This window comes from Tasmannia lanceolata, unplaced genomic scaffold (assembly GCF_043159265.1).
Source record: "Tasmannia lanceolata isolate RefF3 unplaced genomic scaffold, GAP_Taslan_0.1 ptg000021l, whole genome shotgun sequence".
NCBI classification, from domain to species: Eukaryota; Viridiplantae; Streptophyta; class Magnoliopsida; order Canellales; family Winteraceae; genus Tasmannia; species Tasmannia lanceolata.
In genome coordinates, this window is record NW_027518698.1 from 7663931 (window position 1) to 7680191 (window position 16261).

Consider the following 16261-nt stretch of genomic DNA (forward strand, 5'->3'; position numbering starts at 1 on the left):
TGTACCAGTGTCCGGCGTATCAGTACGTGAACAAGCGATCCGTTTACCTATCATAAAGGTACTAGGCTAAGAGTGGAATGCTTCTCTAGCACAGAGGCACCAGGTGATGAAATCCCAGTCAACCATGCTAGATAACACTCCGGGTTCCTAAAATCGGATGTGTGTGCATGTGAGATGCAAGGGTTTAGATGCAAGTGATGTAAGTGTGTGCAATATGTTTACGCAATCTATGAAGCCTTCAGGTTTTGTTAGATTAAGTTTGACTATTATGTGATGAGAAAGTAAACAAACTAATCTACCAAGCATATAAAAGAAAGAGTTTTTATGAGTCAGTTAAATTAAATTCAAATGAGTTATCCTTTGAAGTTTTAATGAAGTTAGGTGGTCCCCAGCAGAGTCGCCAAACTGTGGGACCCGATCCCACGAGAGGTTCGCGAGCGCGCGAGGCGCAACGCTCTCTCTTGGTCTCTCGTACCCACGCGAATGGCGTGTTCTTGTTATTATTAATTTTAATTACCCAACCAACCAGGCAGCAACCAAGCCATAGGGTGCAAACAAACGTGCAACCCAGTACCCATAAGGGCAAGGGTAAGCCGCCGAGCCTAGAAAGGTGTGATTTCATTCATCTTTTCCGTGAACTTGGGATCACTAAGGCAATCCAAATTCCACGCAAAAGAGAGTGACAGAGTCGCCACCTAGATGAGGGATCTATGACCCATAATTAACCAGAAATCTAGACTCGTTACCTGGTTACGAGAATGGAAGGTATGGGGAGTTACCATCACATGCACCATTCCTGCCCGATAATCGATCTTCAATTCTAAAAGTTAACTCTTTTGAATTTCTTTTAAATGGCTCATTTAACTCTATATTAATGTGCGAACTACATGACATGCATCCTAAGATCTAATTTCAGTGTAATTCCTAAATGTGTATCTTGATTTTCTTAATTTATTGGAATTCAATCTAAGTGAAAGTTCTCCTAAAATTCTAATTTCATGGAAAGTCCTAAGTGATTTAATTACTTTCAATTTAAGGATTAATGTACAAAACCCCACCACTTATGTGTGGAGCCGACTCGTGATTGGTATGCCATCAAGCATCCAAGCTGCCTACGTACCCAAGCCTCACTGGGATCAGAGTCGACGTAGTTCGGTGCACCTGAACTAAGCTACTTATTGCTAACTCATCTAAAATACCGATCTAGGCTTGATTGACTGTTTTAACAGTTTAAGAGAAATTATTTAGTTGAAGTTGAAGATTTTATTATCCTAGGACTTCATCTAAGATGTTATATGATCCTATCTAAGTGCAAGTTGTCCCTTAGACTAATGCAGGTTAACCTACATCCTAGCATGTTATTATACAAAGGAAATCTATTACTTCTAAGATTTCTATTTCAGATGGCTTAGTGATTGAATACATGATGAAAAGTTAGAGTTCTCTGAAAATTTTCAAGGTGCTTTGAATTAATTTGGATTTTTAAATGAATTTATCAGGATTGGATCAGATTAATCATTTTACACAGAAGCCTATAGCTAATTATGTTAACTGTTCCAGAAACTTTAGGATATGATGTGTTATTGAAAAATATATTCTTCTTGAATTTTTCATAATTTTAAAGATTGAAATTCGATTAGTAATTGATTTTTGACTTTCGGGTCAGATTGATGACATTACACTAACAAATATACCAAATTAATTCCAAAATCAACCAAACTTTTACTAGAACATTCTTGGACAAATAGAAAATTATGAGAAAACATTCAGACATTATTTCGATAATTGTCTATTTTAACAGATATATTTGTATTCTGGTCAGAGCAATTAAACATCAATAAAACATATTATAATATACCCAAAATTTCTGAGAAATTCACAATATGATTCTGACTGGTTATTTCATCTTGCTACCAAATTTCAGCTCTTAAATAGTTCATTTAATGATATGTCCTTCATATACATGAAAATCAGTGATTTTATCAAAAAAATTTCAATAAAAATAATAAATAAACTCCAAATCTTTTGAAAATATTTGTATGATATTTAAACATCAAAAATCTACTGAGGACCAAATTTCAATCAGTTTTGAATTGTTTTGTTATATGAACGATTTTTACAACCATCAAAATCCTATTTCCGGGTTTTATTTAAATGAATTTTGAGCTATCAAAACAAATGAAATCTACCGGAATTTTTAGATTTTTTGGGTTCTTTTAACCTCATTAAGACTTAGAAAATAAAGCTTCATGAAAAACTCTTTATTTTAAAACACTCACTTTGTAAAACGATTCAAAAGCCACTAGATATCTCAATCGGTTAAACACCCAATTCTCCCATATAACGATTCCTTTTTGTACCAAAATTGATAATTAAATAAACTGACGCATCAAAATCATGCATGGTAGCTTTTACGAAAATCATGAAGAAAACAAAGAAGAAATTGCCCTAAGCATGCTTTTCTACTTTTGATCTTATAAAGATGAAGGAACCTACCGTTGTTCGCGCTCCTTGTCTCTAGGGTGCGTAAATCCGAGGTATACGCTTTGTCGCACCCTTTTATACGCTCTAAAAAATATCCCTTTGATGAAGTTGCGAACAAAGCTATGTGCGAAGACCCGCAGAAAGATGGCTGACTTGGCACAATGAAGAGATAACACCACCAAGAGAGAATGAGTGAATCTTTTTTTTTAAGAGATGAGAAGGCTGCCCAGATAAAATAATGGGAAAAGCTATACATATAGCATTGAGGAATAGATCTTTTCTTCCTACTCAGTAGAAAAATCGAGAGATCCTCTTCCTTTTGAAGTCGCAATCCATCTATAGGGAGAGAGAAGATCTCCTCAACATAGAAATTGCCAAGATTCGATACAATGAGAGAGGGAAAAAGTTGTCGTTTTTCAATTGCCTCTTTCAAAAGGAAACTGCTACTTTATTATCAATTGTGGTCTCTCAAAAAAGAAAATTAATATTCTTCCCACCACATGCTTTGATTGTGTATTCAAACATGGAAATCCAGAATAGCACTTACCACGAGCCATGATATAAACCGATTGCTATATGGCCTCTTTCCCATATATAGTTATATACGAGTTTAACGATTCTCACAATCAAGAAAGTTCCTTTTTCTTGTTGCTGCTCATGCTAGCAATATAATATTGCTTTTGGGTAATCTCTATCAGCCATCTCCATGGGATGATCATTACGGTCCATTTGATGGGCGTCCCAAAACCATTTTCATAAGATGATCCACTTTCCATGTGGCATATGATTGCTATTTTAGCTACTCTAAATTGGACAAAAATTGAATGTTGAGCTCTCGTTAAAAATGCAAGACCATGTGTCCAAAAATAAAATCGCTTGAAGAGGCAAGAGTGAGGACATATCTAAATACCCACAAATTTAGCTAAGGACACCCATTTGCAAAGGCCAAATCAAGGGGGTAGAATTGCCACAATCCAATTGCCGCAAGGTGATACAATATAGAAACTAATTTTTTTTTAGGTGAGAGCCAATAATGAAAATCCTGAGTGACCTGCCATGTGGGTTTAGCTCCTTTTTATTCTAACTGAATTCTCTTGAAATCCATTTATTTTTGTGAATAAATGCTTGATGAAATGATCTAAACAATTCAGTGAAATGGCCCAACATGTGAATGGGTTGTGCTCTCAAAATCACTTCCCTGAGATGATCTGAGCCATCCATGAGCCGCCACATAAATTGGTTGTGCCACAAAAATAATTCTAATTAGAATAATCTCAACCATCAATTTGACAATCCACAGCTTCAAAATCATTTTCAAGAACGGTTTGGATCATCCTAATATGATAAACACTAAATGTATAGTGGGCCCCACAACCTCGTCGATCAACTATTCCTTCAAAATTTTGATTTTCCAAACCTTTGTGACCGCACCAAATGAACTAATTTTATTCAAATTTATTCTCTTTAATATCCAACTCTTGATGTGATTCTATATAATAAGATCAGTGAGTGGCGCCACTTGCATTTGCCGGATTCCAATAAGATTTAATAATTATCAAGAACGAGCCCCACTTGGGTGACCGAATTCCTCTAGAATAATTTTCAGAATTTATTATTGGTGGGCTCAGACAAAACCAGAACTCTCTTGAAATTGGAACATTTTCTAATCGAAAATTATGTGCTCACTTGTTCAACCCGAATCACAATTGTAAGGCAACGAAATTCGTACAAACTCCTCTCATTCGGAACTTTATGAACACTCTTTCTCAACACTTGCTGAAAAAGGTGGAAAACGCGGTGGAACTTACCGAAAAGATCGAGATAATATAAGAAACGGACATAGAAAGGGAAAACACTGAAAAACCGATAGGAAAACACTAACTTCTTTGTTGATTAAAGCGGAGCAAAATGGGGGTGTCTACAACTTATCATATGTGATGCACATCAAACATCATATGATAAGATGGATGGACAGACATTGAGCATGTATAGCTCTTCCTTTGTAAGTGACTCATACAGTGTATGAATCCAAAGGGCTGTCCAACCACAGAGACACTAAGGGATTTAAAGGTGAATGACTTTCAAACCACCCTTGGGCCACTAATGCATGATTTGCTAAGGTTTAAGGTATCAACCTAGCATACCATGCTCCCCCTAAATATGTGCATATAATATATACATATATATATATATATAACACACAAGGCACATATGGCTTATTATAGTTAAGATGCTGGGTAAAAGCTAAAGAAATTAGTGTTTTAATTAAAGGTGAGTGTACACTCTCCATCTTACAAGGTAAGATGACAAAGAGTACCAATTTAGTGATTTTTAAATTTAAGTTTACCATCTTTACCATGTACTCAGTAGCATACAAGGAGAAATAACTATAAATTATATAGATTATCAATTAAGCTTAAATCTATAGAACTTAGACATTATAAGAGGGATTAATAGAGTCCCATGTATAAGAGAGACATCCATGGCTCATGCGATAGGGCATTTAAGCACAGAGTGCAGAAGGCCCATGGAAAACCAAGATGTGTGGGATAAAAGTGTTCCCATCACAATGTGTTACATGATAACACTACACTGAATAGCTGCCCAAATGAGATACCAGATTCCTATGACATTTTCAATTTTATTCAATTGAGTTTCATACATTGAATCTAAACTCATTTTCAATTCTCTACAAAAAAAGTATTCATGCAGGACTGTAGAGAATAATCCAAAGACTTCTAGAGAATGTCAAGTGATGAACACCTTGGACACATGCATTCCAAAATAAACTACTATGACTAGATAGTTTTATCTTAGTCATGAGAGGATATTCATTTTAAGCTTTTTGGAACACATCAATTTAACCCATCAAAATTTCTTATGCATTTAATGATAATCATTAAGCACATAAGAATGGGTTAGAAGGACAACTAGGCGCATAGTAATAAACATACTTACTCACCTATGGCAAAAGAGATGTCTAAGAAAGGATTTGAGTGGATTTCCTTAGACATGGCTTTTAACACTCAATTTTGCTAGAAATTATATTCTACCTAAGTTGAATATACTGAGATCTAGCAAATGCCAAAATTATTTTAAATAGAGTTCAAGAATGAAGGGAATGAACTTGAAAGATCAATTTGAACTCAAGGGCAAAGAGGGAGATTAATTTTTATGAAAGCACATATATGGTTTTCACATTGAATTTTCTATTGTGGATTTGCTATGTGGATGCTAAGTGCACAAGTGATGTGATTTGCACTTAGATAGGCTTTTCAAGAAAAGATATTCAATAAAGTACAAAAACTAAAAAAGATGTGATCATTTCAGCACAAGAAAACTAGATACAAAAAGTATTCAATGAATTTAAAGTATCTAGCATGAATGTGAATGATATGAACATTTTGCACAATCCCTAAACTAACTCATTCACTAATTAGTTTAAATGGGATTCTTCGGAACCCAAATCCCTTTGGTTCCATCCAAGTTTGTTTGCAGGAGTGTACATTTTCTTAGCCAAACAAACTTGTTAGATTTCACAATTCTAAGCTTACACTCAGAATTGTGATGACCAGATCTACCACAATGAGTACAATAGTAATGATTGGTAGATAAAGAGCAACTAGAATCATTAGACTTTGAAATATGTTTATCTTTCTCTTCATGAGGTCTTTGATTCTTAATGGAGAGTTCTTCATTTTCATGTTCTTCATTTTCACAAACATGTTTAATTAATTCAATGTTGTGATTTCAAGGCTTTTAATTTCTTTCTCAAAGGCATTGCATCATTAAAATAAGTCAACATTTTTGTTTATCAAAAATATGCTTAATTGACTTAAATTTTTATTTCTTTTCAAACTTTCATTTATTTCTAATTTAAAATTTTCAATTTGAATTTCAAAATTAGAAATTGAATGTTTGAAAGAACTTTCTTTTGCAAAAGATTTTTGAGAAGTCTCTTTTTGACTAAAAATTTATTCATTTTGAAAAGAGAAACATTTTCTCAAAAGTATTTTCTAATGAAGTCCAAATATCTTTTGCATTGATGCAATTTGAAATATTGTCAAAAATGTTTAGATTTAAACCACACACAATAAAATCATAGCCTTTGAGTTCAAGAAAAATAATTTCATATCACCTTCAGTGCATTTCCTTGAAAAAGAAATTCCCTCATCAATGACATAAAAAATGTCATGATCTATGGATTTGAGATAGGATTGCATTTGTGCTTTCCAAGCTCCATAATTTGTTCCATCAAAGAATGGAGGAATTATGGTGGATCGGCCTTTCTCAAAATCCATATGGATTGTCACAAATCTTTTCTCTTATAGATTTTTAAGATTTAAAAATCTCTTTAAGAGTCTAGGCTCTGATACCAAATGAAATACAGATGTAACAACCCAAGAGGGGTGGTGAATTGGTCAAATAAAAATTTTAGGCTTAATTAAGGGAAGATTAAAAATTAATTCATTTAATTAAGCACTAATTAGTCTAACCCTTGTTCAAATAAGTATATCAATGAAAGATAGGGTTTAGACTTTCTAATCATGCACATTTAGCTAAGCCTTGTTTAAATACATATCATAATGCTTAGGATTTAAACATTTCAATCAAGTGCATTTACTAACCCATGTTCAATCAAAAGCACAAATATAAGTTAGGTTAGAGATTACCAATCACCACACGTGCAAGAGAAGGAAAGGAAAAGAGAGAGAGACAATGAACACAAGATTTATAGTGGTTCGGTCTATCACAAGACCTACTCCACTCTTCACGTCTGCGCATGAGTTCCACTATCTCGATCCTCCTTCAAGGTCGGATCAATGAGCCATTACATGACCAAGTTTTTCCATTCTCAAGGGCCAAAGCGAAGCTCATCTGCACGAAGCCTTCAGCGAGGGGACACACCCTCATATGTCATCTTCACCTTTCTTAACCAACCGGAGAGAATACCCTCTTCTTCACAATTCTTACCGGGCCAAAGAGAAGACCCTCACATGAAGAACAAATACAATGAAAAACACTCAATGCCTCTTAAATATGTGAATTACAACTTTGTAAAGTAACATTCACTCCAAAAGAATAAATAAAGAAAAGCCCTATGGAGTGCCTCTTGAAAGAATGTAGAAATGAAAGCTCAAAGAGGTTTTGCTTTTGATTTTCAAAATGAAGCAGAAAGAGAAATGAGATTTGATCTTTCTCAAATCATCAAAAGCTTGTAGAGATAGGTTTTAATCATGTATATATAGTGTATTTGAAAATATGACCGTTTAGGGTAAAACTGTAAATAATTGGCTTGAAAAAGTCAAGCAGAAAATGCCCCCACGGCTAGTTTGCTCGACCGCGGCGGTCGATCGAGCCATCGTGGTCGCCCGCCCCTATTTTATTTTCAAGTATCTTACCGTCGCGGTCGACCGGCCCAATGGCAGTCCCCCGGCGTGGTCTACCTATTTGCTCAAAAATTCGGCTCAAAAACCAATCCGGGTTGATCGACCCACGGCGGTCGCTTGCCCAAACCAACTTGGATGTTTTCTGGATTTCCAGAAAACCAATCCGCGGTCGCCCGGCCTTCCCCATTCGACCGGCCCGATAAATTTTCGCAAGTGCTTGAATTCCAGCAAGCTTGCCGCGGTCATCCGGGAGATGCCCGGTCGACCGGTCCGGGTAAAAATTCCATTTTAACATTAAAAGTTCAGGGGCTTTTGGACCATGGTCTTTGGGCTTAAGTCCTAGGTTTTCAAACACATTTTTGGGTGTGTGTATGGTTTTCAAAGATGTGAAAAGTTAAGTATGAAAATCATTTGAAAACCTTTTGAAAATGCATTTAAACATAAAATCAAGAGGACTCCAAATACATTCTAAAAATAAGAGCATTGAGTCTTCTTGGAATGTCTTTGCTCCTTTGCACTCCCTTGGACTTCATCGGCTTGAGAGAACATCTTGAACTTTGTCTTGGCTCTTGTGACTTCCTCCAATCTTCAATGCATGTTGGAAGGTGCATGAGGTGTCACCATGGCATGTTCAACTCCAAGCTCCTTCTTGACACTTGTTGGGAACTTGTGGAATCTTCATGATGAGCTTCTTGATTTGAACATCTTCAAATGAGGATGTCTTCACTGTAGGTGCAAGCTCTTGGTTCCTTTGCTCCTTGATCCACAAGCCATGTGTTGTGAAGAGTTGTGTAATGGCGATTATGACATGAAGTTCCTGTATACAACACAACACCTCAAAGCAACACATCAGCCCATAAATGCTAATCAATTTAGTTTGCTAGCATCAAAACAAGAAGGTAAGGTGAATGATTAACCCATGGGAACCCTTGGGCTTACACTGATATTTGTGGAAAATATGCGAAGAGTAAAGAGAATCTTTGGAATCAGGTTTTAAATTCATAAATTTCTAAAAGACGATTCTCTATGTGCTATAAATCTCAGGTAATTTCCTTTCATATGATTCTTGTGACTGGATTTTCTCGTTTTGATATTTATTTTTTATGATCTAGAGTGTTTTCTTTATAATTAATGATCTGCCATGAATCGATTTTTTTTCCATTGCTTTTACATAAAAGATCTGATCATTGAAGGTTCTGGATATTTGTGTTAACACTGTAGTAATGTGTAGAAATATCATTTCCGTTACTAGTCCCTTTGGATCTGTGATAGTGAGCTAAGTGGAAATGTCATATGTTGGTGAATTAGACTTTTAAAAAAAAGTTCAATATTAACATATTCCAAGAGGTGGTAAATTAATTTTATGTTATTTTTTATAATAGTGATGCTCTTGCTATATTCTATCTTCTTATTTTTAGTGTTACATGACCTTTCTGCGATCAAACAAATCCTATTTGTTCTTTTCAATTCAGTCCCTCCATGTATCTGTGATTTGATTGTGGATGATTTAAGTATTGTTGGAAATATCAAAGTAGGTTTGGGTTTATCATGATTGACTTGAGAAAGATTTCAATGCGTGTTGAATTGATCTGAATTATTTCAAGTTATATTATGCTTTGATAATTACATCTCTGTAGTTAATTCTCTTTTTTTTCATCAAGTTCTTGAATTTTTTTTATTGTCAAAATTTTGATAGTTCCTGGAAGAATAGAAAGCAGTATATCTTGGTGGTTAGTTTTTAATATTTTTTGTCTCATTACTCCAATTCATTGACTTTCATTAAGGATGGTAATAATCCAGGGCTAATACAAAATAAGATGATTCTAGGGTGATCTCATTTGTCTCATATGTATATGAAAGTGTTGATAGATTGTCATCATAGTTATTAAGCCTATAAAGGACTATAGTGTTGTTTTTTTAAGTTGAAGGTCAAATTATCATACCAGATGATGTCCCTTTGTATCACCTCGTCTCATCTTATATGGTAGTGAAGTTTCTGTTATCGAAAGGATTAAAACGTTTAAGGTTACCTGTTCATATGAGTTCATGGAGGCTTGGTTATCATCAAAGTCCTTCTCATTGACATTAACTTTGGATATTTCGAGTGTTTTCTACATGCCTTTGAATCATTTTATCAAATTTTATGAGTATAACTAAGTCATGGAAATGTGGGTTAGTCATCAACCCAGACCTTGTCTCGATTTGGGGGATCATTATTTGGTTGGTTTCTGTGAATTTCTTTTGAAGGGTATGTTTTAATGACAAACAATGATTCTTTCATTACAGCACCCACTATGATTAATAATTAGGTTCCCTGAGTATAATGCCACTCATAAAGTTGATGTATATGGGTATGTGGTACTAATGATAGGGTTTAATTAAACTGTGGTAATATGGATAATGCAAGAAGATGATGATATGAATATTGTCTATTTCTAGCGAGCTTTATTTCCCATCAGACGAGGCATTTAGGATTCATTTTCAATATCTAATTGACAGCACCTTATCAAGGTCATGTTTTAATATTTGTTTTAATGTACTTTTATCTCCTGGAGTAGTTTGTGGTTTTGGAAAATCCAATTATAATGTATTTGAAGTAACTTGCATGGATTGTTGTTCAAATGCATTTTGTTTTTTTTTTAGACTTACTTAGTCCCATTGACATTTTGTCCTTATCACAGGGGCAATGATAGGGTTACCTAGAGCCCATCCTTAGGAGACTTGCCCTCTGTGTTTCATTAGTACACCCTCTATAGATTATACCCCCTTAATTAGAGGCTACTTTATCCTTTCTAGTTGCCCATATTTATCATTGTAGGGGCAATGATAGAGCTATCTGAAGTCCTCCCTTTATGAGACAAGCTTTGTTTCATTAGAAAGTCACACATAAGAGACTATCTAAGTCTCATTGTTAGAGCACCCCAACTAAGTTAAAGACTAATATGTCTTTTAGATACCCTTATTTATCATTGCAAGGGCAATGGTAAGGTTACTTGGAGCACTTCCATAGGAGACATGCTTTGTCTCATTAGCCCTAATTATCTTTTCTTCTATGGGAATTACCTAGTCTCACTAGCACCCTTGTTGTCTTCTCTTTCTCTAGGAGACATACTTTGTCTTATTAGCACTCCTCTTAGAGTCTATAGCTTAAGAGTCTGTCCTTTAGGCTAGAATTCTATCTTTTAGTTGGGGAGTCAGTCATTTAGCTAGGAGTTAGCCCTATAGCTTTAGAGTTTGTGTATTAGTTAGGAATCTATCCTATAGCATACGTATCTCCCCACCTTTTAGAGACTAGTTTAGTCTTGTTAGATATACTTTCTTGGGATCTTATCATCATTACCTGGGACACTAGTTCACTCATTTAAGGATTTTTTCTTAAGTTATATGGATTCTGTCCTTTAGTGTTGACACTCCGCCAGGCTATGGATCATGGAGTGTGGTCTTATAGGTTCCCTTTAGCTGAAAGGGTGAAAACACTTTAAAAACAACAAAAACATCAGAAAAACTTAAAAAACACTAGAAATATATTTTGGAAAAGCTGTTTTCGAACTACGTTGGCTTGATCCCCTTCCACGGGGTACGTAGGCAGCTTGGGACCGTCATCCCATGTCTAGTCAAACCTTTTAAACAAAACTTTGCAAGCCTTTTAAAACCTTTTTAACAAACATTGTCAAAACCTTTTAAAAAAGCAAAAACTTCTTATTTGTAGTAGGAGTCTGTCCTAGATAGATAGGAGAGTCCTAGAGTTATGAGTGCTTCAGTCAAGTCAGTCGTACACATCATCAACTGATGACTAGAATATGATTCACTAGATAGCCCAGTCTTTTTCTTTAGGATCAGCCTAGTCACACTTAGGATGTAGGGCCCACCTGTATTAGTCCATGATTAAACTTGCATTCAGTTTAGGAGCATACAGGAAGTCCTAAAATTCACAATCAGCTTCAACATAACTTAATCATCTTCAATAAGCTTTAAACACTAGTCCAGTCTAGTTGGGTCGAGTCTAGTTTAGTGGTTCTAGGCACAATAGGCATCGTAGCTTAGAATAGCGCCACCGAACTACGTTGATCTTGATTCCAAAAGAGGCTTGGATACATAGGTAGCCTAGACGACCATCCGAGTCCAGATTACCCTATGCGCATTTTTTTTAGGTTTTTTTAAGGTTTTAGGGATTTGTGGTCTGTTTCTTGACATTATCTCTTGTATAGGGGCATGCTAGTGTGTTCACTTCTTTATTTTGATTATTTTCTCTTTGGATACATCTCTTATGCAGTTTTATATGCCCATTCATATGTTTAGCAGTAGTATACTTGCTTTCGCATTGTGATTGCTAACATATGCCTATTTAGCTATAGTTCTTTATCTGTACCTGCTCCTTCACATGCTTAGCTATAGCACTTACCTGCTTATTAACTCTTGCTTACCTATTTAGCTGTAGTCCTTTATTGTTATCTACTTATTTTATTTCACTTATCTGCTTATATCTGTCACTACCTGCTTAGCTGTAGCATGCATGTGGTTGTTTACCACTTTCTTAATGTGATGTGTTAAGATTAGATGTGACGAGTTAGGATTAGTGGAGACAGGTATCATAATTATCTGATATTGGATTGGCTCTAGTCTTTCCCGTCTCCCCATAAGTGATGTGAGGATTTCATATTCACATTCTGTATGTATATTACATGTATATATATTTTTTCAATTCGAGAGGGGGAGACGGCAGACTCTAGTGTTCATTCCAATGTCAGGTGATACTGATATCAACCCTCTGTGGGTCATGGATGTTTTCTCTTTCTTTTGAGGATATGATTGCCCATCCCCGGGTCATGCATGTTTTAGATAGATCGTCTTCTCGAGGATGCTGGTTCCCATAACATAATTTTCACCCAAAATTCTTCAAAAATAATAAAAATGGCATCAGAGACTGAGTTTTCTCGGGCGAGTGGGGAATACCTTCCCCACTCATAACCAGGCACCGACCTGTTTATTTCTGGTTATCCATTGCACAGGGTACTTTATGGGTTCCAAGCCTTAATCCTGGATGGCGACTCTTCTTTTATATTTAGGTACGTCATGGTTCTGAGCTTTGACTCCGAATCAAGAGGTATCGAACGTCATAGACTCATGCTGTGAGGGCACTATTTCGAAAGAGCCGCAGCGAAGCTCTCTAACTCATGTGGAAGATCGAGAGGCCCGCGGAGTCTCATCCCGCCTTCTACGCCTCGAGATCGGGTCCCACACACATATAAAACTCCTTTTATAATAAAATAATATTTCCCTTTTTATTAGACTAATATTATATGTTTATGGCACTTTCTCTAACAATCTCCCACTTGATCTTATCATGTAATTTTTTGTCCATTACAGTTAAATCCAAATTCAAATCTTTTAAATAATTCCCATCTAATGGGAGTATAGCTCCATCCTATAATATCCCTTTCAGTTAACACTTAACCAATTTGGTATTCCAAATGTGTCCCATAGTTTAAATACACTATGATATCTGTTCCCTTTGCATCAAATGCTACGAAACAAGTTCGTTTGTACAATCAAATAAATGCGGGACCATATCTAATAGATACAATTGGTCATTCGAGTTGTGAGTGGGATTGTTGCAGGGATTCAATGGTCAATCCTGCAAAACCCAATGAAGAGTCCCACTACGATCTTTTTCTATAGTTCGAAAACTACAATCGCATTGAGTCAGTGGCCTCCATCGAGACGTAACCCTAAAGATGACCATCAAATCATCTTACCCCTAGTCACATCCAATATGTGCAAGTCCTTTCTTCGTTCTCCATTTACCGAGTTGAGTCCTACGGAGGGTGGACATACATTACCCTTGGGCCGACTCTGAGTATACCTTTTATTCAAGCAGCTTAGGCTCGCAAATGCATTTGCTAAAACCATTCAAAATATTTTCGTAAAACATTTGATAAAACATTTATCAAATCCACATGGCCAGGTATTTTATAGGCCTACTGCTCTTTTTCGTCGCTTGGCAGCGATATATTCTGCTTCAGTGGTAGAATCTGCTGTGGTGTCTTGTTTACAATTCCTCCAAGATATCGCTTCACTAGCCAAAGTAAAAATAAAGCCTGAAGAAGACTTCATGTCATCAACGTCAGACTGAAAGTCCGCATTGGTAAAGCCAGAAATGACTAACTCGTCTGCCCCATAAACCAAACAATAATGTTTGGTTTTCCTAAGATATTTAAAAATATGTTTAACCGTCGTCCAATGCTCAGGAGCTGGGTCTGACTGATATTTGCTAACCACACTTACAGAATGACAGATATCTGGCCTTGTACATAACATGGCGTACATATGACTTCCCACAGCCAAAGCATAGGAAACTTTATTCATCATCTGCTTCTCCTCATATGTCTTTGGAGACATCTTCTTGGATAGCCTGATTCCATGCCTGAAAAGGATTAATCCTTTCTTAGAATCTGCCATATTAAACCTTGCCAATATCATATCAATGTAAGCCTCCTGTGATAGCTAAGCTTCTTACTTTTTCGGTCCGTAAACAATTTAAGTACTAATATATAAGAAGCTTCGCCCAGATCTTTCACTGCAAATGTACTGGAACGGCATAACTTTGTGTTAGATAACATTTATACATCATTCCCAATGAGTAGAATGTCATCCACGCATAGAATCAAAAGAGTTACGGCGCTCCCATTGACCTTCTTGTATACACAAGCCTCATCAACATTTTAAGAGAAGCCAAACTCTTGGACAGCTTGATCAAAACGAGGATTCTAACTGCGATATGCTTGCTTTAATCCATAAATGGATCTCTGCAACTTGCACACTTTCTGATTATCCTCTCTAGCAGCCTCAAAACCCTCTGGCTAGACCATATAAATATCTTCCTGAAGGTTTCCATTCAAGAAGGCGGTTTTGACGTCCATCTTCAAGATCTCATAATCATAATGTGCAGCGATAGCCAACAAAATCCTAATGGACTTTAACATAGCTACAGGCGAGACGGTTTCCTCATAATCAATTTCAGCCTTTTGAGTATAACCCTTTGCCACAAGCTGTGCCTAGTAGGTCCCCACCTTTCCATCAGAGCCCTTCTTCCTCATGAAGATCCATTTACATCAAATGGGCTTAATACCCTCTGGTGGATCGACTAGTGTCCAAACCTTGATGGAATACATTGAGTCCATTTCGGATTTCATAGCATCCAACCATTTGCTCTCATCGATGTCTAACATCGCCTTTCTATAGTTAAGGGGATCCGTTTCTTCTATGTTTGGTTTACTTTCCTCACCCAAATAGAGATATCTATGGGGTCTTATGATCTCCTTAATACTATGTCGAAGTGTCGGAGTAGGCTCACTAGATTTTTGCTCAGTTTCCTCATATCTCTCTATTGGATTATCATATTGCTCTTCCAAGATAATCCTCTCTATCTCAATTGTATCTTGGATGTACTCTTCTTCCAAGAATGTGGCATTCCATCTTACAACACAAATTTGTTCGCCAGGGTTATAAAACCAATAACCCTTTGTTTCCTTAGGATATCCAATAATGAGATACCTTTCGGCTCGAGTCTCTAACTTGTCAGCACTTACCTCTTTAACATGGACAAGACAACCCCATATCCCCATGTGATTCAATGAGGGTTTTCTACCCGTCCATAACTGAAATCCCAATAGGCAACACAAGAGGGGGGTGAATTGTATTATTAAAAATTTTGCCCTAGTTAAGTGCACTTTTAAAATTAATAGTTAATATTCTCAAATATCAATTGTAAATCTAACCCTTGTTCAATTAATAACAATAATAGAACTTAGGGTTCAGATTATACCATTCACCACAAGAAGCAGAAGAAGAGGATAGGAGATGACGTAATCATGTATAGTGGTTCGGTCCTAACCGGACCTACTCCACTACCCAAGTACTTGGTCTTTTCCTAGGGATTTACCTTCACTAAAATAAAATTCCGCACGCCGAATCTCCGGGCTTTTACAACGAACTCCTTCAAGGGACAAACCCCCTTTTTGTACAAACCGCCTCCAAGGATCACCACCTCTTTGTAAACCGCCTCCAAGGTGCTTTCTCCTCTTAGCAAGTCCGCCTCCAAGAAGACGAACCCTTTTCGCAAACCACCTCAAAGGGAATCGCTTCTCTTCACAAATACAATAAAAATAAAGGAAGGTTTAAGCTCACAAAAGCCTCTAGATAGGCAAATAACACACTTGAGCTCACTACAAACTCTCTCTCAAAGATAAGCAAGAAAAACCTAAATCCAACACTTTTGGATGTAATCAAATGTAGCTTGATGTTTTCTAGCTTAAGATTTTCTTTTTCCAACTTCATCTCTTCTAGTTTATCTTCTAAATATTCAATTTCTTTAGATGAGTTAGTTC

General features: G+C 36.3%; 1 pseudogene; it reads right to left on the bottom strand.

The window, feature by feature from the left end:
- Positions 1-13844: 13844 nt before the first annotated feature.
- On the bottom strand, positions 13845-14333 carry LOC143855415 (secreted RxLR effector protein 161 pseudogene; annotated as a pseudogene).
- Between the last annotated feature and the right edge of the window lie 1928 nt (positions 14334-16261).